We start from the raw sequence: 15,886 nt of genomic DNA on the forward strand, positions 1-15,886 counted from the left end.
ACAAAAGCTCCCAGACAATAGGGCCTAGGACCATCAAACCACTGCTAGAGTGTTCACAGACAGCGGCCCCGAGAAGCAGAGCCAATGTTTCGGGCGCTACCACCCCGCGCGATTTTACACGAATATTTCCAACCCTGACTTTAAGCCGCCGACCGGAAAAAAATGCAGCCGGCTAACGCTTTCAATGTTCAATAGCTCCCAGATAATAGGGCCTAGGACCATCAAAGCACTGCTAGAGTGTTCACAGACAGCGGCCCCGAGAAGCAGAGCCTATGTTTCGGGCGCTACCACCCCGCGCGATTTTACACGAATATTTCCAACCCTGACTTTTAGCCGCCGACCGGAAAAAAATGCAGCCGGCTAACGCTTTCAATGTTCAATAGCTCCCAGACAATAGGGCCTAGGACCATCAAACCACTGCTAGAGTGTTCACAGACAGCGGCCCCGAGAAGCAGAGCCTATGTTCGGCGTACCACCCGCGCGATTTTACACGAATATTTCCAACCCTGACTTTAGCCGCGACCGGAAAAAATGCAGCCGGCTAACGCTTTCAATGTTCAATAGCTCCCAGACAATAGGGCCTAGGACCATCAAACCACTGCTAGAGTGTTCACAGACAGCGGCCCCGAGAAACAGAGCCTATGTTTCGGGCGCTACGACCCCGTGCGATTTTACACGAATATTTCCAACCCTGACTTTAAGCCGCCGACCGGAAAAAAATGCAGCCGGCTAAAGCATTCAAAGTTCAATAGCTCCCAGACAATAGGGCCTAGGATCATCAAACAACTGCTAGAGTGTTCACAGACAGCGGCCCCGACAAACAGAGCCTATGTTTCGGGCGCTACGACCCCGCGCGATTTTACACGAATATTTCCAACCCTGACTTTAAGCCGCCGACCGGAAAAAAATGCAGCCGGCTAACCTTTCAATGTTTAATAGCTCCCAGAAAATAGGGCCTAGGATCATCAAACAACTGCTAGAGTGTTCACAGACAGCGGCCCCGACAAACAGAGCCTATGTTTCGGGCGCTACGACCCCGCACGATTTTACACGAATATTTCCAACCCTGACTTTAAGCCGCCGATCGGAAAAAAATGCAGCCGGCTAACGCTTTCAATGTTCAATAGCTCCCAGACAATAGGGCCTAGGACCATCAAACCACTGCTAGAGTGTTCACAGACAGCGGCCCCGAGAAGCAGAGCCTATGCTTCGGGCGCTACCACCCCGCGCGATTTTACACGAATATTTCCAACCCTGACTTTAAGCCGCCGATCGGAAAAAAATGCAGCCGGCTAACGCTTTCAATGTTCAATAGCTCCCAGACAATAGGGCCTAGGACCATCAAACCACTGCTAGAGTGTTCACAGACAGCGGCCCCGAGAAGCAGAGCCTATGTTTCGTGCGCTACCACCCCGCGCGATTTTACACGAATATTTCCAACCCTGACTTTAAGCCGCCGACCGGAAAAAAAGGCAAGTCCACTCATGACTTGAGTATTAATTTATATCTGCATTGAGCTGGATAAAGGAAAGGCTGAGGAGCCCCTGCACACTGGCCTTCAGCCTCGTGTGTGCCATGAGCCGCTGCCCACAGCTGCGCTCCACCTGGGCCCGCAGGTCAGGGGCGGGGTCAGGGGCGGGGTCAGGCCCCCCCGGCCGCTCGGTCCCTTGGTCTCTGCGCCCCGGGACGGGCCTCTAAGGGCTCGCTGAGCAAACGGGTCCGGCGAAGAGGCCCGGCTTCCATTTCAGCTCTCCCCTCCCTCCCTCCCTCCTTCCTTCCTTCCTTCTGAACTCCTTCCTTCCCTCCCCTGCCTTGTAGTTTCCATGGCAACCGCTCAAACTAACCGCGCTCTCCTCAGGTTGCGGAGAGTGTAGGTGCCAGTCACTTAAATGCACCGTTTTTTTTTTTTTTTTTCGCAACTCCCGGAAAAATGCGCTGGGGTAGCAGCATCTCCATGGTTACGGCCGGGCCCTGCCGTCCTCTGGTTATTAATGTATGGCATGCTTGTGTGAGGTAAGTGAGACGTACAGCGTTCCTGCCTTTCACTGGGAGGGTTGACGTTTTTGGCTGGTGCCCTGCTTTAAGTCTGGTTTACTGGTCTCTCTCACTTTTGCGCTACGCGCTTTAAGACCAGTCATGTGGCTCTGCATTATTCTGCACTTTTTAATGCGGTCAGTTAAAAGGCAGTCGCAGTAAATGCGTGCTGTAAATCAGACTTTGCTGCAGGGATTCAGATGTTGGAATCCTGGGGTTGCCAGACATGGCTACGTTTGTTTGAGCGGCAAGCCTCCTGTTGCACGTAGTTCACTTTAGCGTAGCGCAAAAAAAAAACGTAGCATGCCGCTCACTGTAGCATGTAGCAAGCAGTTCATTTTAGCATATTGCATGCTGTTCACTTTAGCATGTACAGTAGCGTGCAGTTCACTGTAGCGTGTAGCAGACAGTTCACACCTCTCACAGTGGAGAGATGTGCTGGCTTCAGGTTGAAGGTGTGTTGCTGGGTGCCTGGGTGCGCCCCAGAGAAACACCTGTATACTGTGTAGGCAGTGTAGGCGTTTGATTAGTTCTGCCTGCGCTGGAGACACAGCGCTTGTTTGGACACACACTTTTGTAATTAGCAGCAGGGAGGACACTAATGGAATCTCTCAGCTGCAGCAGAATTTTCTGGCGGAAGCATCTCCCCCCAGCTTGAGGAGCCACAGCTGTTTTGGGGCGGCGGGCGGGTGGGCGGAGTTACGTGACATCACCGTGATGTCGGAGAAGGGAGACGGACGGCGTTTGGTCAGCGCAGCCGATGCCGGGACACCAGGGGGCGTGCGGTTATTTGGGGGGCTGAGCCACAGGGAGCACTGTGGCAGGGACGGGGCAGCTGGGAAGCCTCGGGCCGTGTCTGTGCCCCCGCCTCCTGATGGCCAGGCCCCCAGAGTGATGTCTCGCAGCGCGCTATGCTAATCAGTACAGATGTTTACTTGATGTTGGCGCGGACTGCTTGTAGCGGCGGCCCCCTGTTTGGTTTTTATGCATAATAATCAAGTGGCGAAACCACAGAGGGAATCCATGACAGGAAAGGAGGGCAGATAATTGGCTGCGTGTGCATGTCTGTGTGTTTGTTTGTGTGTTTCTGTGTGTGTGTGTCTGTATGTACACGTATGTGTGTGCGTGCATGTGTGCGTGCGCAGTTGCCTCTTGTCTTCATCTGACAGCTCCAGTCACAGCACATCCATCTTTGTCCTGATACGGGGCAGTGGCTAAGGGGAGACAGGAGGGGGATAGGATACAATGCGTTACTTAATCTCACACAGCAGCACAGATCTGCATGTGAAGAGGATCCTCCGTGTCATTTGACATTGATCTCCACATTTGCTGAAACAATGGAAGACCCGGCCCCTGCAGGCTAAATTCCACAATCTGTCTCCCGCACATTAGCTGAGCCTCCTCATTGATATTGGTGGGAGCGTCGGCGTGTCTGCAAGATGTCTGCCCTCCACTTTAAACCGTTTAATAAGATGATAAGCCCAGCTGTTCATGTTTAGATTTTGGAGCGGGGTTGCCACCAGATAAAAGGGCTTTGCCAAACGCTCTGAACTGTCAACAAACACGCCCAGGGCAGCCATTATTAAAAAAAAAAAAAACAACACCAGTCAAAAGAAAATGGACTCGATGGTTTGATTATTTTGTGGGTCAATTGTAGCGTATAAACTCGCGATTGAGTCGTGTTTTTGAAGTCGTGTAATTACAGCAATTACGTGTGGCGTGATAATCAGCTAGATGGTTGATTGCTGAGGCTTAGTGTTTGTATTTCAATGCGTGCTAATGGCTGTAATCAGGATCATCGCTGCATAACCGTCTTCGTGTTGCAGAAACAGATCGCCCGTGTTTTCCTCCTCCTGCCCTGTCACTCATCGGCGGCTTGACGTTGGAAGTTGCGTCATGGATTTTTATTTCTGTTCTTTACGTTGTCCATCTCGACACGCGCACTCGATCTCGGCACCGACGCATGGGTTTTGTGTGAGTGGGCCGGCCTGTCGCCACGGTTTCGGCTAGATCACAATCGGTGCGTCCGTACCTGTGAGCCGTAAACGGGCAGGTGTCATAAAGACCACGCCCTGTCCGAGCACGCTCCACTGTCTGCAGGTCATTACCAGCACGGCGCATCTCCCTGAAGACCTTCCAGTTTCTGTCTCTTCACTTCCCAGGGTGTGTTGGCTGAATATAGATTTAAATGGCAGGCCATTCTTTGGGGGGTAATTCACAGGACTTATCTGCTGTCTTTGGTAAAGCTGTGAGTCAGGCCATGGGGGGCTCCAGAGAGTAGTACAGTATGCCTCAAGGCTGCTGCCTCCTGTACTCCATCTGATCATGTCACGTCCCCCGCCACGCCTTCTCCCGAACTTCAAGGCGATTGGGTGCGTCGGGTTTGTGCCGTGACCCCGGCCAATTAAAAAAAAAAAAAAAAAAAACGCAGATTCAGAGGCGCCGTCCAAAATAGCCACGCCATACCCCTCCTCCCCCGCCGGCAGTCTGTGAATGAGCCTTGTGGTGGGATGGGCGGTGGGGTTCGGGGCCAGTCTAAATGTGCCAGCTGCGTGGCGCCCCCTGGCATGGGAAACGCAGGGGAGCCGCCCTCACCACGGGCACACTGCACCCCCGCCCCTCGCAACCCCCCTCCCCAGGACTGCCGGGCCTTTCCCCTCCCATCAGCGACCGTGCAGGAGAAAACAAATACCTGCTGAAGGATGCCTGCTAGGTGATACGTTTTAAATATGGAACGTCCCGTTTGCTAATTGCATGCAATTAATCACCGGGGGTGTGCCATCAGTTATCAGGTTAATTATCCTTTTAGCACTTCATAAATGTAGTATCCACGGAGAAACACCAGGGTGATTAATCTCAACTAATGTGTTAATAAGATGCCTTGGGCTAGTGTTGTGCAAAGTAGGCTTGACGACTCTGTGAGATGTCTGTTTGGTTGCCTGATAGAATATTCTCCGAGCAGTAGATTAATTATGTGCCCCTTCTGTTTCTTTTCAGGAACGAGAGGAAAAGTACTGCCGAATTTTAAGTCCGCCCTCCCTTCCCAATAAGGTATGGAGATTAGTGTTAGTGCTAATTTAATCCACTTGACTGCACATTTCTTAAAAAAAAAAAAAAAAAAAAAGATGCAAATGTGGCTTGAGGAGGAGGTAATTGGTGGTTTTAAAATGTTTCTGCTTGCAAACAGAAGTTATAGTACGTGTGTGTTTGTGTGTGCCTGAGTCTGTGCATGTGCACGTTTGTGTGTGTGCTGTCCTGCACACTGCTGCCGTCGCTGTCTGCCCTCTCACCCCTGGCCCCCGCCCAACGGGCTTCCTTGGAATTCCTGCCCTTATTGTTCCAGCGCCCCTCCACCTCGCCTGTGCTGGAAAAACAGGAACCCTCCTCCCGCGCGTCCCGGCTATTTCAGCACCAGAATGGGCTCTGAGTCACGGCGCTGGGCGGTGCCGCGCGTGTTACAAATAGCCCAGGGTCAGTGCGGACCGCGCCGTGGCGGTTACTATTTTCAGAGCGGGTCGCTAACCGAACTCGCCCCGGGTCTCTGAGCAGCCCATTGAATTAAACTCCGCCGTTATTGTAAGTCAACTTGACCACGTGCGTGCGGCGCGTAGCTCAATGAAGTGACATTTTGTCTGTCAACACACACGGGCAGAAACCAGCGAGGGCCCGCTGTTTGTGCTCAGCAGCTGTGCTAAGTTTAGCTTTATGCCCAGACGATCTTGACGGACATTCTGAGACCCCCTACGTCCCGCTCGGTGATATTGCCCGGCTGGTGTTTTTGGCGGCTAACATTTGTTTTAGCTTTAGCAGCCGCACTTGAGCGGTTCTGTTCCAGTAGCTTTGGTGCGTGAGTATAGGACGTGTGTCTATTTACCCATATGCATATACAAGCAAAGAGCAGCCGCCACTGTGCATCTGCGATTTGGTCGTCTGAGAAGCTCGCACTCATTTCTGTTTTCCGTTTACCTCTGAAGAACCGACGTGTTCACTGCCTGTGGCTGAAAGAGCCCAGCCTCCTGTTCGTCTGTGGTGCTGCAGCCCCGTGTTAACAATCTAGCGCTTATGCTGCACTACGTTTTCTCTGGAGCGGTTCTTCTGTCAGTCTCTCTGTACAGACACCTGCTCTACAACTGACAGATGCTCGCTCTCCACCTGTCATTTATTTTTGAAGATCTTGCCATTTTTTGAAGATTAGACACGCTGGATCCTTCTCAGCTCCAGTGTCTTTCTGCTAGACTGAAGATGTGAGAATTAACAGAAGGGTCAGCCGAATACCTTGAACATAATCCCGTCTTCTTTCAACTCCTGTCGTCTGCCAGTAATTTTCTGTAGGTTTTATTGCAATTGCAGCAGTTATATTTCAGTTTCATTAAGTGGCCTGATAGCTGAACAAAATGAAAACCTGTTTTATTCTCTACATTACGTTAGCAGATGCTCTCTTCCAGAATGACTTGCACTGAAAGGGAACATGAGTGTTTCCACCTGAGTTCTGAGCATCAGCTCCGGACCTGGCTAACAGCACACCCAGATTTTTTTTTTTTTTGCTCGTTCATTAAAATAAGTGGCTGAGCGAAAAGCTCCGCTAAGCTCATTGGCGAAAGCGGGCTTTGGGCTGAGATTAGCGATATTCTGCAAGGGGGAAAATCTCCTTAGCAAAGCCGGGCTGGGGCAGCGAGCGTGAGATTATGTGCGTCGCTCAAACGGAGACGCTTCTTGAGCTCCTCGTTTCCCACTTTGGGAAAGGACCCCGGCGTGTGCAGGGGGGGGGGGAGACCCAAAATCAGGCACTTCTAGCTCGTTTTTGGAAGATTCCAGTCACTTGCTTCTCACGTGTCATCAGCATGTCTGTAATTATTTATTTATTTATTTATTATCCTTTATTTAACCAGGAAGGTCCCATTGAGATACAATATCTCTTCTGCCAGGGAGTCCTGGTCAAGATGGCAGCAGGAAAATAAAAGTTTCATATTAAAACATACCAAAGAAAATAAAAAAATAAAAAATATAATAATAAAAAAAAACAGACATACAAGGATCAGGAGCTAAAAGGCACTTGTTGCTAAAAGCAATAACATTGTTCAGTAAAAACAGATTTTAACATATTTTTATACATGTCAAGAGAGGGTAAGGATTTCAGATTAAGAATGCCTTGTAACTCATTCCAGACATGCGGGGCATGAAAGGAAAAGGCTGATTTACCCAGTTCTGTTCGAATACTTGGGACCATGAGGAGAATTTTCTCTGAGGATCTAGTGTTATGGCTACTGGAGCAATATTTCAGTAAGCCGGATATGTACTGCGGTAGTTTACCCAGTAAAGCTTTAAAAATAAAAATTAACATATGGGTTTTTCTCCTTGAATACAATGAAGTCCATTGAACCATTTCATACAAGTTACAATGGTGCGTATGTACACTTGCACAAGTTACAAACCGCAGGGCAGCATGATAGACTACATCCAGTTTTTTCAACAGAGATGAAGATGCATGCATATAAATTTCATCACCATAGTCTAATACTGACAAAAAGTACTTTGAACCAATCTTTTTCTAGCAGTAAAAGGAAAACATTTTTTTAAACGAAAATAAAAACCTAACTTTGGTCGAAGTTTTTTTAGAAGGCTATCAATATGGACGCTAAAGGTCAACTTGTCATCAATCCAGATGCCAAGATATTTGTAAGAGCTAACCCTCTCTAGCTGAGTACCATCTAGTGTTAGAACTGTACAGTCAGTGGGTGATGAACGGGAACGTGAAAAAATCATAAATTTAGTCTTTTAGAATTTAAAACCAATTTTAAATTAACAAGTGACATCTGCAATAAATTAAAAGCAGTCTGTAGGGAATCCATTGCCACTTTTAAAGATGGCGCTGTAGTATAAATAATTGTGTCATCTGCATAAAGGTGTACCTTTGCTGGATTTAACCCTACCCCAAGATCATTTATATAAATAGAAAATAAAATCGGTTCCAAAATAGATCTTGAACACCTGCCTTTACAGTTAGAGGTACAGAATTATAATTGTCAATAGACACACACTGAGTTCTCCCTGTCAGATAATTTGAGAACCAACTTAGCACAGGGTTACTAAATCCTATACAATTGAGTCTTTGCAGGAGAAGACCATGATCCACTGAGTCAAACGCTTTGGATAGGTCAATAAAAAGTGCAGCACATGATTTTTTATCATCCAGAGCAGTAATAATATCATTTGTAACTGATATGGCTGCAGTTATAGTGCTATGCCCTTGTCTAAAACCTGACTGAGTTTGACTTAAAATTTTATTATCAGACAAAAAATGTTTTAGCTGTTCGTTTACTAGGGATTCAAATACTTTAGCTATAACGGATAGTCTGGAGATAGGGCGATAATTATCCAGAACAGAGGGATCTCCTCCTTTTAATAAAGGAAGGACAAATGCTGACTTCCAGGAGCTGGGGATCAAACCGCTGGTTAGACTAAGATTAAAAATGGAGGCAATGGGTCCCGCAATCAGATCTGCTGCTATTTAAAAAAAATAAGGCTCAATTTGGTCAGGACCAGCAGACTTTTACAATCAAGACTCAATAGAGCTTTATAAACTTGAGTGGGAGAAATAGGGAAAAATTAAAACTATTTCCTGGGCAACTTAGGGTGGTGGCTACACTGTCTTTACCATCTACAGGGAGATTTGAGAGAGTGGCTAAGCCTGCATTGATAAAATGCTTATTAAATGCATCTGCTATGTTATGCGTACCCTTTATTTCATTTTGATTTACTTTTAAAAGATCAGGAAGAGTAGAGGGTGTCATAGACCCTGATGAAGATTTAATCAACTTCCAAAATTTACTTGGATCATTAAGGTTTTCATTTATTAAATGAAGGTAGTAATCACTTTTTGTATTTTTTATCAATTTTGTGCATTTGTTTCTTAATGCCCTATACTGAACCCAGTCACTGGCATCATTACTTTTTTTGCCTTGGCCCATGCCTTATCTCTCTCTCTAATAGAAGATGAGATGGTTTCATTAAACCATGGGTTGTCTTTACCACTAACTCTAAATCTTCTCAGAGGTGCATGCTTATTAATTAGGGCCAAAAAGGTTGTTTTAAAATAATTCCACGCCAAGTCAACGTCCGCCATTTCACAAACAAGGTCCAAGTCGCTATTATACAAATCATGCGCAAAGGCTTGTTCATTGAGAGGTTTATAATTTCTTTTAAAAATAAAACGGGCTTAGTCTTGGGTAGTTTGCAGTTTCTAACACAGGCAATTGTACAGTGATCACTGACATCATTACTGAATATTCCAACTGCAGAGTATTTATGTGGAGAATTCGTGAGAATAACATCAAGCAATGTAGACTTATCCATGTTTTTGGAGTTTAACCGAGTTGGAGAGTTAATTAGTTGCGATAGATTTAGAGTGTCGCAAATGTCCTTAAGTGAATTGGAGGTCGTCGAGAGCCAGTCCCAATTTAAATCTCCCAATAAAACATACTCCTTGTCAGAAAACGTATGAAGGAAGTCTGAAAGCAGTCCTACAGCTTCATGTGACGCCGATGGTGGGCGATAGCATCCTACTACTGTAAGATCAGCACCATTAGGAAGATGTAACTTAATTACAGACAGTTCGAAGCACTTTGGTTTACTGATCGATTCGACACAGGAGCAGTTCAACGTTACTTTTACATAGATCGCTACTCCCCCTCCTTTGTTAGCGCGATCTGTCCTGTAGATATTATATCCATCGATGTGTATCATATTGTTCGAAATCGAGGGTTTCAGCCACGTTTCAGACAAAACTATAATGTCGCAGTCAGTCAGCTTTGCCCAGAGACGAATTGCGTCTATTTTGTTTATTAAACTGCGAACATTTAGGTGAATGAAACGTAATCCATTGCAGTTTTTAAGATCATCCGGATTTTCAAGTGTGTCAGTCCAGGACCTGGATTGGGTGGATGTTACCTGATAGAAGAAGTAGGAAAATCATCCAGACCTTCTTTGCTGGAACAGTTCTCCTGCTGTATCTGTGCACAACCGATGAGGCCACCCGGGCCGAGATCACGGTCCCTATCCGGCGCTGTGCGTGCCGCAGGTACATGTCACCACACTCAAACAAACCAGCGAGACACCCCGCTGTGATCCAATGGTTTGTTGTAAACGGAGAAACATCCGAATGGGGCATGGTTACAGTGCATGAGGAGGTAATCCACAGTGAAACATCCGATCCACCGTCATCCATTGTCCTATTCACCACTGGAGATGATAGTGCAAGGCTACTCAACAGGTAGAGCAGCCCGGCTGGCCACATTGTTGAAGTGGGTTAAGTCAGTTTTGATTAATACTGTATTGTTTAACAGGCTATCAACTGCCGGTTTCTAGTAGCACTGATCAAATCGCGATTAAAATCAATTTTTAAGACATAAACTAAACCGAAAACAAAAAAGAAAACATAAAAGACGCTAAGAAGTGGACAACGTTAAAACGTTAAAACACCTGTTAAAACGTTAAAACATAAAAGACGCTAAGAAGAGGACAACGTTAAAACGTTAAAACACCTGTGCCGCCATCTTGAACACCTGTGCCGCCATTACCGATGCCTATCCATGTGATCCAACGTAATTGATGGGGAGGACATACAAAAAAAACACTCCAATTAGTGCTTGTCAGTTTGGAGTTGGCACTTTTTGGTCGCTTTGAACAAATTATTTTCTAACAGTTTTCCCACTGAAAATTACCAGTAGGCAGCCAGTCCTGCAGGGACATGATATGAAGAAAAATAGTTTGTTTAGACCAAACTCTGACAGATTCTCGCAGTACGACAGGCACACGTGTCACATCCCCCCCACCTCGGTCTTGAAACATAGGCAGCGTTTATGGGCAGATTTTTATCATGGCCGATGTCATTTTGTTCAGCGCTGTTTCCTTAGCATCTGCTTTGTCAGAAACGTTCAGTTCTCAAGGTCGGTTGCGGCTTGTAAGACGCGTACGCCAAATCCAGTTCGAGAAGTGACAAAATGCTGAGTGGATTGCGTCTCTGACCGATGAGCTACACTGGCTCCTATGGCCAGCTAGCATATGGGCAGGGGGAACACTCATCCGAAAAAGACTCTGAGAAGACGGTTGGAAAGCCGGCCTATCAGCCGCTGGTATTCAAAATGGAGCTTGGCAGTAGCGCACTGACTGAATCACTGAGAGGATGGAGACTGAACTGAGGACGGTTACTGAAGGCCTGGACACCGCCCGGCTTCCGTATTGGCGAGTCTCGTTATGAAGCGAGACTGATGGGCGCTGTGGGGATGTTTTTTGCTCTCATGCGCGCGTACTCGCTCGTTGAGACTAACTGCCATTTTGAATAATAACTGCCGATTATTATTCCTGCCGCGCAAACGACTGCGAAGGGGGGGAGGAAGCACAGTGTTACATTTTTCATCTCCCTTTTCCCTTCAGATGTTTATCCTGAATCACCGCAGACGGCGATTGCCTGGTTCAGTTTTATTTTTAACACGTAAACCTTCCGGGAATGTTTTATCTGGACTCCATTGTGACCGGACCGGTCCGTTTCCCTTTGAATGTTGAGTAAGAGATCATTTTAAGGGGGATGTGTGTAGCAGAGTGGTTCTCATCGCCCTGCGTGCAATGATGATAACCTGTGCTCTGGCTCCAGTCTTTTGATATTGATTTAAATGGCTCAATGGCCCACAGGCACTGCAGTCACACAGTAATGATGATAATAGTGTTTGTCTGGGTGGAATACCAAGCAGAACGTTAATCTATTTAAAACCATCGCAAAAACAACGGTGAAGTGAATGGGCCCCGCTGATTCTGTGGTTGCGGACTCTCACGCGCTGAACCTGGGTTTTTTAACGCTAACGTTCGCGTGCGATTCCAGCATCGCAAGCGGCAGCGCCCTGCCCGTTACGCTAGCAGTGCTAGCGCACGACCTGAAAATGAAACGGAGCTCAGCGGTCGGGAAGCAGGGGGGTTTCGCCGACCCTCCGGCCTCCGCTCGGTCTTTAACGAGCCTGCCAAAGACGCGTCGAGGAAGAAGCGTTGTTGGCGAGGTTCGCTCGACTCGGCCGAGCGCGGCGTTTCTGCTAGTGGACGCGGCCTTCGTTTAATAGAACAGACGAGGTGCCGGGAGAGATCTCCGGCAGCACCTGCACGGCTCCGCTTGCCTCTAATTGGGGAAATAAACGAGCAGACGGCTGTTGCCGGTGACGGTTTATCAAGGGGGAGCAGAGCGGAGTGGGGTGGGTAGGGGGTGGGGGCGCTGGCGGTTTGGCGGACTCGGCGCTTGATCCTGGCGGTGACAGTGTTGCGAGCTCCTCCGGAGACGTGCGTGGAATGAAACCCGCAGCTTCCCGCCTCTCGTTTACTCACACTCACAGAGGCTCTCTGACCCCCCCCACCCCAACCTCGGGCGCTTCCTGTTTGGGGGCGATGAGCCGAAGAGAGGCTGTGAGAAGTGTGCGGGTGCACCTCCGCAACCACACCCCCCCCCCCGCCCCAGCCTGTCAGCCCCCGGGCCCCACACCTTGGTGATGTAACAGCTTTCAGACTCTCTGTGGAACCCATGGGGCCATCTGGTCTGAAGTGGGCTAGTTCAGAAAGAAAGCACGTCTGTTGACCTCCCCTGTTGAAAAAGTGTACAGACACTTTTTTTTTAGAGGGGGGACGGGCTCTGTTTCTATATTTAGGTTGCTCACTTGTTTCTTCCTCTATTTTGTTTCCAAACTGCAGCCGTGTAGTTTGATTTCACTGCCACCATTTATCTCCCTCCAATTCCAACCCCCCCCCCCCCCATCTCCATTTCCCAAACTCTCATTAATGAAATTTAGATTCTGGCCGTAGCGCTCTGGTGTTGTGCGAGACACCATACCGTTAGTGTATGCTGTGAATAATTCATGCTCTGGCAGATTTAAAAACAAAAACAAAACGGGAAAAAAAAACAACAAAAAAAATCTGTGTAGCGAGTAAAGGCTGAATGGTTATTGGCCAAAAAAAGAAAAATGAAGCAGAGCTCTCGCTTTCCACTTCAGCAATAACCAGAAAACAACCCTCGCGGGGCATAATTTAGCCAGGCAGCATTGGTGCAGAAAGAAGGTGCTGGACGGGAAACCTGCCTGTGCAATGTATTAACTTCTTTCAGAGTGTTCTCCAGGCTTGCTCCTGTGCTGTGATCCAGGGGATTCTAACGCTTGGCGCAGTCTTGCCTGTGTTGGCCACCTGTGCTTGGCACAGTCTTACCTGTGTTGGCCACCTGAGCTTGGCACAGTCTTACCTGTGTTGGCCACCTGAGCTTGGCACAGTCTTACCTGTGTTGGCCACCTGTGCTTGGCACAGTCTTACCTGTGTTGGCCACCTGTGCTTGGCACAGTCTTACCTGTGTGGAATTCATCCCTTCAGCTGCCCACCTGGGTCCCGGTTAAGCCCCCACCCATTACCCCCTGAGTTAGCGGTTAGCCTGCTGCTTTATTTATAGCCTGTGCTGTGCGTAAGGAACAGATGGCCAGCCCTGATCCTATTAGCTGTGTTGATGTTAAAGAGGCGTCCACCCGGGAGGCTTTCTTCTGTTTCCCAAGACTCATCTGCACTTTCCCGACACACTCTGGCCCGGGGGAGGTATGCGTGTTTCTGTCCGTGTGCCAGCTCTGACTGACTGAGCGTTGAGAGCGTGAGTTGGTTCAGCTGTAGTCACTGTGAGGGGTTGGTGATGTCATAGGGGAAGGGGGTAGGCTGGTAGGCTGCAATACAGGTCATGTGTAGACTTCGAAAGTGTAAGGAGCTATTCAGTCTTCTGTTATCTAGCCTGCACTCATTGCCTGTGGTGTTAGCTTCAGGGAGATAGCTGGTCTGTGTCTTTTGCCTCATCAGTCGGTTTAAAATGTTTATTTTTATTGTGTTTAGGAATCTGCTGTAGGATGTGTCAATGAGGAGCCAGCTGGCAGTATAGACAGCACCATTTCATTGCTGTACAGTAGCAGACTTTACTAACTTTACATTTTCTGTGCTAAACGAACAGTGAAAGCATGTCCAGCCCTAGTTCTGTGTGCAGGTGAAGGTACTGTTGTCGGTTTTGCGTTCAAGGCACAGACGCAGCACGTGGGGACGCACTGGTTTGGGATAAAGAGGTTAAACTCTTTAGATGGCCTCCCTCCCAGACATGATAGCCCTAATCTCCTGTGCTGGCTCAGTCTGTGAAGGGGTGTGTCTAAACAATACCCATCTTCCAGGCTGCTGCTCTCCCCAGCAAGAGGCAAACAGCCGGAAATATTGTTCATACCTATACTTATCTTCAAAGCCTGACTCCATGAAGGATGGGTGTGTATGTATTACTGTAAGTGTAGGCGTGACCACTTTGGGCCAGTGTACCCATTGCTGCCATTTCATGTGCCTGTTATGATGCAGAGTAAAAATCCTAACCTTAGAATGATCAGGAGGTGTCCTCAACAGTGTCAATAAATATGTAAAACCTGGTATCTGAGACTTTATGGAAGAGGACAGATAGGCTTTTAACATTGACTGAGTTTAGATGAGCATTTAAATAAGCTTTTTAACATTGGCTAATGTTATATGAGTCAGGCTTTACTTTTTTCTCTTGTTGAAAGATAATGGCATCCTGGTTTGGTTGAACAGAAAGTGTGTAATAGCTGAAGCTTGCCTCTTCTCTCCTAATGATAATCTAGTCTTTTCACTCAATGCCCTTACAAATTAGTACAGCTGTAGAGAATGGGAAAGGGAGTGTGTCTCTGATCCACTCCAGTCAGACAGAAGTGTGTTCAATACCAGTCATCACTGATTAGAAGGGGCTCTCTCAGTATCATTCAGTTTTATTACTTTAACACATTTCATGTAATTGCATGGTATTTAGATTAAATAATTGTCCCAGAGGCGCTTTCATAATGAAAACATGAAATGTGTCAAAGCCATTCCATTTGAAAGACTTAAAAAAATATATTTTTTTAAGTTGCGCCCTGCCAGACACTAAAACTGGAGCTTGCTGTCTGTTTGGTGGACCCCTGGCTGAGAAACAGCCGGAGAGAAGCTTCTCTGGCTGGCAGGCTGTTGAGCAGTGGGAGACAGGGCTTCCAAAGGTGTAGGTGTGTGTGGAACAATGCAGCCATTGCAGGGTTCAGGTTTGCCCCTACAGAAGATCCGTCTCCGTAGGGTTTTAAAAGGAAAAGGGAACGCCTGGTTCCCATCAATGCATCCAGTTTTGTCTGTTGGATTGAAGCCCTGTCTGTCCTCACATTAGTCTCAGGTGTTAGCGTGCAGATCCCTTCACTCATGGACGCACAAGGAAAAGGGGGCCATTTTGGATTCCGCGGTTGGCTATTTGGTTGCAGTCACCGGGTGAACCCCTCGGCGTTTTGCGGTGGCACGACGGCTCAGCCGCGATCGTGCCCACGCGGGATCCGACCGTCTGGCGTATCCATGGCCGCGGGAGGGGTGCGCTAATTTGTCAGACGTCTCCCTCGTTAGAGCTGATTAATTTATGCGTTCTAAAGGTTATTTGGTTTGTGCTCAGTGGCCGTGCGGTTTGATTAATTGTCCCAGCATACCTGCCATTCTCACCGTGGGTTCTTGGCTGGGATTAGATTTATACCCCAGCAATGTGTGAAGGCTGTGTGTCCTGAATTCCCTGATAGCTGGGCGATTCATTGACAGTTTGGTCAAAGATGGTAGCGCAAAAAAAAAAAAAAAGAAAAATTGCGTGCTTGGCAGACAAATCTTTCTCTTGGACCTGTGACTGAATGGAGGTGATTGATTTTAATTAAGGCCTCCCGCTCTCTGAAATCTCTATCAAACAAAAGGAATCAGGCCAATTATGGAGTAACGGCTAGAACATAGGCCCCGCTCCAGGGGC

At 47.7% G+C, this 15,886-nt stretch overlaps 1 protein-coding gene across 1 annotated transcript in view; it reads left to right on the forward strand.

Annotated features, from left to right (window-relative positions):
- Positions 1 to 15,886, forward strand: part of LOC135245803 (SH3 and multiple ankyrin repeat domains protein 3-like) — a 176,311-nt gene that overhangs the window by 7,483 nt on the left and 152,942 nt on the right. The window contains 1 exon segment of the mRNA XM_064319086.1: positions 5,032 to 5,085. The gene's annotated coding sequence lies outside the window, so the exon portion shown is untranslated.

This window comes from Anguilla rostrata, chromosome 19 (assembly GCF_018555375.3).
Source record: "Anguilla rostrata isolate EN2019 chromosome 19, ASM1855537v3, whole genome shotgun sequence".
Lineage (NCBI taxonomy): Eukaryota > Metazoa > Chordata > Actinopteri > Anguilliformes > Anguillidae > Anguilla > Anguilla rostrata.